This window comes from Apodemus sylvaticus, chromosome 17 (assembly GCF_947179515.1).
Source record: "Apodemus sylvaticus chromosome 17, mApoSyl1.1, whole genome shotgun sequence".
NCBI lineage: Eukaryota > Metazoa > Chordata > Mammalia > Rodentia > Muridae > Apodemus > Apodemus sylvaticus.
In genome coordinates, this window is record NC_067488.1 from 13992887 (window position 1) to 14004102 (window position 11216).

At 38.9% G+C, this 11216-nt stretch overlaps 1 pseudogene; it reads left to right on the forward strand.

Moving 5' to 3' along the window:
- The first annotated feature begins 7888 nt into the window (after nucleotides 1-7888).
- On the forward strand, nucleotides 7889-9525 carry LOC127668104 (pyruvate kinase PKM-like; annotated as a pseudogene).
- The last annotated feature ends 1691 nt before the right edge of the window (nucleotides 9526-11216 follow it).

Sequence of the window (11216 nt, forward strand, 5' to 3'; positions counted from 1 at the left end):
ATGATAATTTTTTGGATTTCTTCCGTTTCTGTTGTTATATCACCCTTTTCATTTCTGATTTTGTATATCTGGGTACTGTCTCTGTGCCCTTTGGCTAATCTCCATAAAGGTTTATCTATCTTGTTGGTTTTCTCAAAGAACCAACTCCTACTTTTGTTGATACTTTGCATAGTTCTTTTTGTTTCAACCTGGTTGATTTTAGCCTTGAGTTTCATTATTTCCTGCCTTCTACTCCTCTTGGGTGTATCAACTTCTTTTGTTCTAAAGCTTTCAGGTGTTCTGTTAAACTGCTAGTGTATGCTCTCTCCAGGTTCTTTTTGTAGGCAATCAGAGCTATAAGTTTTCCTCTTAGCAGTGCTTTCATTTGTCCCATAAATTTGGGTATGTTGTGCCTTCATTTTCATTAAATTCTAAAATGCCTTTGATTTCTTTCCTTATTTCTTCCTTGACCAAGGTATCTTTGAGTAGAGAATTGTTCAGCTTCCATGTGTATGTGGGCTTTTTGTTGTTTTTGTTGCTATTGAAGATGACCCTTATTCCATAGTGATCTGATAGGAGGCATGAAATTAGTTTGATCATCTTACATCTGTTGAGGACTCTTTTGTGACCAATTATATGGTCAATTTTGGAGAAGGTACCATGGGGTGCTGAGAAGAAGGTATATCCTTTTGATTTAGGGTGAAATGTTCTACAGATATCTATTAAGTCCATTTGGTCCAAAACATCTGTTAGTTTCACTGTGACTCCATTTAGTTGTGTTTCCCTGATCTGTCCATTGGAAAGAGTGGGGTGTTTAAGTCCCCCACAGTTATTGTGTGGGGTGCTTTGCATGCTTTAAGCTTTAGTAAGGTTTCCTTTAAGAATGCATGTGCCCTTGTACTTTGGGCATAGATGTTCAAAGTTGAGAGTTCCTCCTGGTAGATTTTTTCTTTGATGAGAATAAAGTGGCCTTCTGTATCTTTTTTGATGACTTTTGGTTGAAAGTCTATTTTATCTGATATTAGAATGGCTACTCTGGCTTGTTTCCTGGGACCATTTGTTTGAAGGACTATTTTCCAGCATTTTACTCTTAGGTAGTGTTTGTCTTTGACACTGAGATGTGTTTCCTGTATGCAGCAAAATGTTGGGTCTTGTTTATGAATCCAGTCTGTTAGTCTATATCTTTTTATAGGGGAATTGAGTCCATTGATGTTAAGAGATATTAAGGAATAGTGATTGTTGCTTCCTGCTTTTTTTGATGTAATTTTTATGTTTGTGTGGTTATCTTCTTTTGGGTTTGTTGAAAGGAGATTACTTTCTTGCTTTTTCTTGTGTATAGTTTCCCTCCTTTTGTTGGTTTTTTCCATTCATTATACTTTGAAGGGCTGAATTTCTGGAAAGATACTATGTAAATTTGTTTTTGTAATGAAAAACCTTGGTTTTTCCTTTTATGGTAATTGAAAGATTTGCAATATATAGCAGTTTATTTGGCATTTGTGTTCTCTTAGGATCTGCATGATATCTGCCCAGGCTCTTCTGGCTTTCATAGTCTCTGGTGAGAAATCTGGTGTATTTCTGATAGGTCTACCTTTATATGTTACTTGACCTTTTCCCCTTACTGCTTTTAATATTCTTTCTTTGTTTAATACATTTGGTGTTTTGATTATTATATGACAGGATGAATTTCTTTTCTGGTCTATCTATTTGGAATTCTGTAGGCTTCTTGTATGTTCATGGGCATCTCTTTCTTTAGGTTAGGGAAGTTTTCTTCCATAATTTTGTTGAAGACATTTACTGGCCCTTTCAGTTGTAGATCTTCCCCCTCTTGCCTATAATCCTTAGGTTTGGTCTTATCATTTTGTCCTGGATTTTCTGGATATCTTGGGTGAGGAGCCTTTTGCATTTTTCATTTCCTTTGACTATTGTATCAATGTTTTCTATGGTATCTTCTGCATCTGAGATTCTCTCTTCCATCTCTTGTATTCTGTTGTTAATGCTTGGATCCATGACTCCTGACTTCTTTTCTAGGTTTTCTATGTCCTGAGTTGTCTCACTTTGTGATTTTGTTGTTGTTTCTACCACCTTCTTTAGATCCTGTTGTTGTTTCTACCACCTTCTTTAGATCCTGGATGGCTTTGCTTAATTCTTTCACCTGTCTTGTTGTGTTTTCCCTTAGTTCTTTAAGTGCTTCTTGTTGTTTACATGTGTTCTCCTTTATTTCTTTAAGGGAGTTATTTATGTCCTTCTTGAAGCCCTCCATTATGCCCTCCATTAGCATCATGACCTGTGATTTTAAATCCAAATCTTGCTTTCCTGGTGTGTTGGGGTATCCAGAACTTGTTGTGGGAGAATTGGATTTGGGTGCTGCCATATTGCCTTGATTTCTGTTGGGAACATTCCCACATTTGCCTTTTGCCATCAGGTTATCTCTGGTGTTATTTGGGCCTACTGTCACTGGCAGGAGCTTGCCCCTCCTGTGTGTGTGCCTGTAGGCCTATCTCAGCAACCTTGGGTGAGCTGCTTTCTCCTGGCACAAAATGCTGTGGTGCTGCAGAGTTCCTGAGTACAGGTGGAGTCCTGGTGTGATGTGTCTCAAGTGATCCTCTACTCTGGTGGAGCCTGCCTACCAATCTGTTGCACAGTCACAGAAGCAAAGATGACAGCTGAGACCCACTCTCTTGTACTTGTATTGTATGTACCTCTGTGGCCCCGATCAGGTCTGGATTCAGGCTGTGCAGGCAAAACCCCCCTCTGTAGGGCCAGACTCACCTGTGCAGGCTGCCTCTTCCTAGCTGGCTGCTGGGTGTATAGCTGGATTCCTGCAGTGCTTGGAGGTGGCATACTGTGGCTGAGGCTGTTCCCTATCCTGAGGCAGAGATTGGAAGGCTCTTGCCAGAGGCCTCCGTACTAGATCCTCCACTATGCATGACCAGACTCACCAGTGCAAGCTGCCTCTTCCTAGCTGACCTCTGGGTGTATAGCTGGCTTCCTGCACTGCTTGGAGATGGGGCACTGTGGCCGAGGCTGTTCCAGATCCAGAAGCAGTGACCGGAAGACTCTTGCCATAGGCCTCTGGAATAGATCCTCCACTCTGCAGGACCAGACTCACCAGTGCAAAGCTGCCTCTTCCTAGCTGGCCTCTGTCTGTATAGCTGGCTTGTTCTATCTCTTTATCTAGCCACAGTTTGCACAGCAGAGACTGATTTAAGGTATCCCGCACTCAGCTATGAGTCAACCATAGTTAGAGAGAATGCTGCTTTTAAAAAGGGCCAGCAGCCTCAAGTCTAGAACAAGTGGGTTAATGGTTGTTTTTCCTAAAGAAAAATCTCTACAACTGTGGGTTTTAGTTCAAATTGTTTTTTACCCTCTCAAAATTACAGCTAGAAAAAGGAAAAAATTGTTTGGTTTAAGTTTATGAGATTCATGTAATCATTTATTCTTGTTTATAATTGGTCTTAAAGGTATAAGTGTATTTTGCATGTCTTCACTATATGGCTTATAAGACATTGGACATGCTTTAAAAGGTATAATGTTGATAACAAAAAGTTAGTTTAAAACTGGTATTTCAGGGTTGTAGCCATCTTAAACAACATGTGGCATGAAAATGCCAGGAAATACAGGTCTCTACAATGCTTCTAAATTGGCATGGTGTTTTTTGTGAATCTTATCCTAGAAATTAGATTTATAAGGAATGATATTTAAAATAATGTCTCTTTAATAAGTCACACTGTCATATATTTGATCATAAAAACTGGCAGACAAACCTTGTGCTGTAAAAATAATAGGTTTGCCATTGATTTTAAAGAAAATAGATTGTTGAAAATTGGGATTTGCTTCCAGAGTTGTAGTTATGCTCTAATATTGCAAGAGAAAATTAAGAGTTACAATAAAAATTTCCATTGTGCCATTGGCTGTAGTTTGCAGTCTGATTAAAGGCTCATGATTCTTAACATTTTTATAATTAAGATAATTTTAAGAGTGATACAGCTGTGGCCATTATAGACCTATTGCCACTTATTCACAAGTTTATTGGTTACAGTGCTAGAAGCAAAATTTAACCCTCCAAGATTAAAAAGATCTCAATGGAAATTTATTTGATATCAAACAGGCCCCTTTGACTAAAAAAACAGCTAGTAGAATTTTTCCAGGAACCCTGAAATTACAGGTTCATTTTGTTATTCTACCCTCATACAATGTCCTTGCAGGATTGGTGGTTTTGGGTCTGGTCTTAGATAATAGGCCCATATTAAAAGATGTTTACATTTTGAGGATCCAATACAATGTCCTTGTGGGACAGGTGGGTTTTGGGCAGATTAGAAAAGAAATATATTTGATTTAGTGCAAAGCTCAGAGCTTCCTCAATGGAAGCTTCTGAGGAACTGCTTTTGTCTTGCAGACCCCACCTAGGGAATGTTAGGTTGAAACAACATTCTTAACAGACTTACCCAGGTGTGGTGCAAAATGCAATTCAAACGTATGAAAGGTTAATAAGGCTATGTAGAACTTATGAAGGCATTAAAATATGGCCTGCCTACTCCATACAAAATTTTTATAGATGTAAAGTGTTATTGTTTGCTTTACATTCTGATAATTATAAAAGCATTTGTTTCTATGTGTTAACTTTAAAGGAACAATAAAGCAATTTCATTAGAAGTTTTTTTCCCCTCAAGGAATGGCTAATAGCCTTACCTTATGTGAGAAAAAATGTTTTGTCTCTGTTTCAATACAAGAAGCTAAGATCTTAAATTTTTCAGTGTATGTTGTTCATAGAATTTTATTACAGGCCTTTTCTCTTAACTGTACACTTTGAAAAATGTTAAGTAAATGATTTTCAAAACTTAGAATAAATTAATTGGCTAAGACATTGGTTTAAGCTTGTCACAGAGGATTTAAGCCTCAAATGTTTTTAAAATAAATGATGCAGCAATCAAATTGATTATTATTAATTGTTGATCTATTACATGGCAACCCTTTTTAGACAAAATTAATAATTGTTACCCAAAAGATAATTTGTTGTAATTTGCTTTTGTATTTCTATATATCCATCCTATAAAGACTACATCTACTGTGTGAGTGAAACTCATGTAATTGGATCACATGCTTATTCTTTTGAGTTTCCCCCACTTCAGCACAGATAATTGACTTGGGTGCTGTAGCAGCTATTTTTAAGATGTTAAAAATCAAGTTTTTATTATAATAATTTTATACATATATATATATATATATATATATATATATATATATATATATATATATATATCATGGTTTACAATTGCTTAAAATTGCTCCCATTTTAATACTGCTAATTATTAATTTTTACATTTCTTTATGCAAAGGTAATTCAAGTTAAAAAAGTTATGTTCTTTAAATGACTGTCCTGGATATTTAAGAGCTGATCCAAAGGCTAGAGAGACAGTCATGGGTGCTGGGAGCCAAACTCTTGTATTTTATGGTTGTGAGCCTGGAGAGATGGCTCAGCCATTAAAGGCTGGTCCCTCAATTATGGGGTATGGGAGCTCAGATCCCAGGAAACAAATGGTGGCTCACTACCACCTAGGATGAGATATGACGCTCTCTTCTGGTGTGTCGAAAGACAGCTATAATATACTTATATATAAATAATCTTTTAAAAGGTGTCTGGCCAAGATCCCTGAAGGCAAGGCACATAAAATTTGTATCTCAGACAGACTATATAGAAACAGATGGCTGTATAATCAAACATTTGAGGTGACTTTGATAATTTAATTCTTAATTATCCTCAAAAATGAGGTAATATAATTTTTTAAAACAATCTTCGTAAAAAAGAAAAAAAGAGGGGAAATGTTATTACCGTGCATATTATTTAAATCATGCTTGTATATTTTTAAGAAAATTTTAAAGTTTGAATGCCAAGGAACTCCTTGCTAAGTGTGTATGGCATCCTGTAACTATGCATACTGATGTCTAGGTGAAATGAAAAATTCATTTATTGACATATGCCATGATCCTGACTTAATATTGGGGAGAAGGCATGTCTATGTTTTTTTCAACACAACACCTGCCAGAGTGATTGGTGTGGCGTGCTGAAGATATGCTGACTGTGGGCTTGTTGAGTGCCCAGACAATGGTAACATAAGAGCTATATTGGGTATATGTTCTTGACATACTTCAATTTTCAAATGTCCCAGATTAGATAAATTGCCTTGCTTCAAGCTTTTAGACATTGTGGGACAGAACATGGAGACTGTTAAACTAGCTTAGAAAAAATTAATCTAAAGAGGAGTTATAATGACTCTTCTCTTTCCTTTAATGTGATCAGCTGACTCAATCATAGACTTGTCTCGAAATAATGGTGGAGATTCCAATTATGAAAATGGCTAACAATCTTATTTAGCCATCTGAGTTAATTTAAAATATAGTCTCCATTTCTCCTGGGAAGTAACAGCTCATCTCTTGATTCCCACCTCTCCCACCCCAGGGCCAGGATTTGTGTATTTTAAGTTACTACTTTGCAACTGAATTGGATACCTCAGGGACATCTGCAGACAAGTTAATCCTGTTCCACCTGTAACTTTTGACCTTGTTTGTTAAGGAGACTGGCTGTCTCCACCCAGGCCCACCTCGATAGAAAGATCACATGTCTGTTAAAGACACTTGCAGACCCCCTGGCTTCACAACTTACTCAAGTAGATCTCCAAAAATGGAGCCTCATAGAACTCAGATCTATGTGTGTTTGCTAATTGAGCAAACATGGTCACTAGTAAGAGGTGCGAGGCAAGGCATCACATGGGGAAGACCATGATTTCTGCCTCTGAGTCCCCAGGAAGTACACCTAATTGCATAGGGATTAACGTCGAGAGGCTGTCCTTAAAATAATAAGGGAGCCTATTAACTCTCCTCTGAAAAATATGTCATACAAGATTTAAGAGGAATTATGGTCAATGCTTTCCATACATGGTTAAGGCCCACCACCTTATGATGGTTGTTTATCCACTTGTTTTCTACCTCCTCATTTTCAAATTAATATAAAGGTAGGAAATAAACAGAACTATAACAGGGTGTCATGCCACATGGTAGGACCTTGACATTGTCCAAGGACAAGGGATTCGCTTAGGAATCTGACAATAGGAAGGGCATAATAAAGAAGTAGGTTACAGCAGGAATTTTTATTCTAGGATGGCGTGCTCACAGTGAAGGTAAAGTTCATTGTTCCTCCAGGTCTATGAATTCCTGAATTAAGCAGGTGACCCATCCAGCTGCCTGAGCAGTGGAGCCAAGAACCACCAGATGACTTCCCCGGAACTTGGCCTGGAGCCTGAGAGGAGGGGCTTGCCCAAACTGTTAAATTGTCAGACCTCCATTAAAGTTTCGGCCTTGATCGGTAAACTATTGTTCTGGCCCTTGTTCTTTTCCATGTTTCCCCGTCCATCCCTCAGCTTCTGTTCCAGGAAACAAGTTTGTAGTAAATGCAGGCTGCAACACTCCATCTTGGTTATGGTGTCGAATTGCTTGGAAAACTTTTTTCATTCCTTTACTCTGAGATAATGTGTATCTCAATTTTCTGAGGTGTGCTTGTTATATTCAACAGAATGATGGATTCTGTCTTCACATCCATTCTGTTAGCCTGTGTCATTTCATTGGGGGAATTGAGTCCATTGATGTTGAGATATATTAATGATCAATGATTGTTATTTTCTGTATTTTTGATGTTGGTAGTGTTTGCTTGCATCTCTCTGTGTGTAGGTGTGTGTGTGCACTCTCCTTGTTTTTGCTGGTGTTTACTGTGTTTTCTTGGATGTATTTATACTTCTGGGAATATTTTTTCATCTACTATAGAAATAGCATAATTTGCACAGCAGCAACATGTGTCCTGACTCAACAGATATCCTCTTTTGGTATTGCAGCAGGATCCAAAGTATGCCTGAGGACTTCAGGAACCATGCCAAAGGCGCACAGTGGAGTGGGGACTGCCTTCATTCAGACCCAGCTGCTCCATGGCTGACACGTTCCTGGAGCACATGTCCCACCTGGACATTGACTCTGTACCCATCACAACCCACAACACTGGCATCATTTGTACCACTGTCCCTGCTTCCTGATCTCTGGAGATGCTGAAGGAGATAATTAAGTATAGAATTGATGTGGCTTGGCTGAATTTCTCTCATGGAACCCATGAGTACCATGCAGAGATCACCAAGAATGTCTGTGGAGTCACAGAAAACTCTGCATCTGATTCCATTCTCTACCATCCTGTTATGGTGGCTCTGGACACAAAGGAACCCAAGATCCTGACTGGATTCATCAAGGGAAGTGGCACTGCAGAGGTGGAGCTGTAGAAGAAAGTAACTCTAAAGATGACTCTAAATGATACTTACATGGAGAAGTGTGATGAGAACATCCTGTGGCTGGATTATAAGAACATCTGCAAGGTAGTGGAGGTGGGCAGTAAGATCTATGTAGACAATGGACTCATCTCACTGTAGGTGGAGAAGAAAAGTGCTGACTACCTGATGACAGAGTTGGGGAATGGTGGCTCCTTGTCCTTGGGTAGCAAGAAGGGCTTGAACTTGTCTGGTGCTGCTGTGGACCTTCCTGCCATGTGGAAAAAGGACATCCAGGACCTGAAGTTTGGGTTGGAGCAGGATGTGGACATGATGTTTGTGTCTTTCATCCACAAGACAGTCGACATGCATGAGGTTAGGAAGGTTCTGGGAGAGAAGGGCAAGAACATCAAGATCATCAGCAAAATCGAGAAACACGACGGTGTCCACAGGTTTGATGAGATCTTGGAGGCCAGTGATGGGATCATGGTGGCTCATGGTAACCTGGGCATTGAGATTCCTGCAGAGAAGGTCTTCCTGGCTCAGAAGAGGATGATTGGATGATTCAACTGAGCTGGAAAGCCTGCCATCTATGCCACAGAGATGTTGGAGAGCATGATGAAGAAGCCGTGCCCCAACTGTGCTGAAGGCAGTGATGTGGACAATGCAGTCCTAGATGGAGAAGACTGCATCAAGCTGTCTGGAGAAACAGCCAAGGGGGACTACCCCCTGGAGGTGCTTGCATGAAGCACCTTATAGTTCAGGAAGCTGAAGCTGCCATGTTCCACCTTCTGCTATTTGAAGAGTTTGTGTGAGCCTCCAGTCAATCCACAGACCTCGTGGAGGACAAGGCTATGGGCAGCATGGAGGCCTCTTATAAATGTTTAGCAGCAGCTTTGATAGTTCTCACTGAGTCTGGCAGGAGTGTTCACCAAGTGGCCATGTACACTGCTTACTGGGCCCATTTGTACCTTGGCATCTTCCCTGTGCTGCATAGGGGTGCCTACTGAATGCCTAGGCTGAGGATGTTGACCTTCATGTAAATTTCGCTATGAATGTTGGCAAGGCCCAAGGTTTCTTCAAGAAGAGAGATGTGGTCATTGTGCTCACTGGGTGGTGCTCTGGCTCTAGCTTCACCAATATCATGTGTGTAGTGCCTATAATTCGATGGTCCTCTGGAGCCCCTTTCCTAACTCCTGTTTCTTCCCCTCTCCTATACTATCCATTAGACCAGCAACACTTGTAGTGTGCACTCTGAGCCATAGTGTGATGCTGCAGCTTCTGAAAAATCCACTATAGTCCTGCTAATTTTCAGGGCCCTGCTCTAGTCAGGGGTGAAGGAGGAATGAAGGATTGGAAACCCTCTGACTTTATCACAGAAGGGCAGCATCATCTCAGTGTACTTCGCTCCTATAGAAAGCTGTCCAGAGAATTCCCAGACGTAACCTGGAGTCAGGAGAGGACCAAGAGTAGGGTCTTAAGGCATGGGGCTCAAGTGTCCCAGTGTAGATGACTTTTGGACCTGGCCCTGACTTGCTTTCCCAACAGCTTTGGCCTCATCCACTGCTGTCACTGAAGTCACATCACTCTCCACTTTGTATTCTGCAGTCTCCAGACCTATTGCTATAGTGCCCACCTGAACATCAACAAACAACAGCTGAAGCACCAAACAAACAAACAAACAAACAAACAAAAAACCAAAAGCATAATTGAAAATATCATGGCACACAAAGGCAAATTCATATTAAAATGATGTATAACAAATGGGAAACAAATAAGTAATATCATATGATCAGAGATCAAATACAAACTGTTGTACTGTGTCCTGAATTTGCATTTAGTGTTTCTGTGTTTGATACTGTCTTCAGGTCAATAAAAGTTCAATCTGTAAGGAAAAGCACACTAGCAAATTTTCATATATTGTAGCAACATAGATCAAGCAACACAGAAATATTCTTGTTGGTAAATATTTTTATAAAAGAAATCACTATAATGTAATGTGTTTATCCCATACCATTTTCCCATTTTGAAAACAAATATATCTGCTTCCATTTATTCAAAGATTATTTGAATTTCAGGGTTTATTCAAAGATTTCACTAATAAAAAGAAGCTATTATTACATAACCCAAACTAGACAATTATAATCTATCTCTTTACCCTTCACTTGTTAGATAATCATAAGTTAAATACTATATTGTTTGAAGTAGACAAATTCTGTACAAAAAAACTGAATCAAAAATATAATAAAATTTCTAAAGGAAATGATCTGCTTCTATAAATCAGTGATTGATTTAATATTTTCTCACTTTGTTCTAGAAACATGTTTTTGAGAGATATAATAAGAAAAATATCTTCATCCTGGATTACCAACGTATTTCTAACATAGATTCTGCTAACTTAAAACTGCTAGCCTATGAAAGGTTTGTAACTTATATAAGTTTAATCTCTGAGAATGATTCTCCCAAAGTATAATAGAGTTAGCTCCATTTTTTCACACATGTTTTGAAAAGTATTTAGGTAAAAATCAAGAAGTTACTATAAGGATTATAACCATAACTGACATGCAATTTATATATTAATGTAACTTTTATTCTGCAATAAGAATTTAAGAGAAATAATTAATGGTAAATTAAAATAGAAATGATGCTTTCTGAAGTACCCAGACAATTATGTAACTTTTAATCCATAACTGGGGATTAGAATTGCACCTTGGCTTTGTAAGAATATTAACCGAGATTTGTCTTCTAGCAGGCCCTTTCTCCTGGGACAGACTGCTATTTAGTCTGTTCCCCTGAAGACATCATATCTTGAGTCATCTCAGGAGGTCATCTAAACTCAAAGCCTCAGGTAAGGACTCTATCAAAGTCCCATAGCTGCTGCTGGAAACCCAGTGCACTTGGGCTTTATCACCCCTCAAACCCCACCCAACATATTCC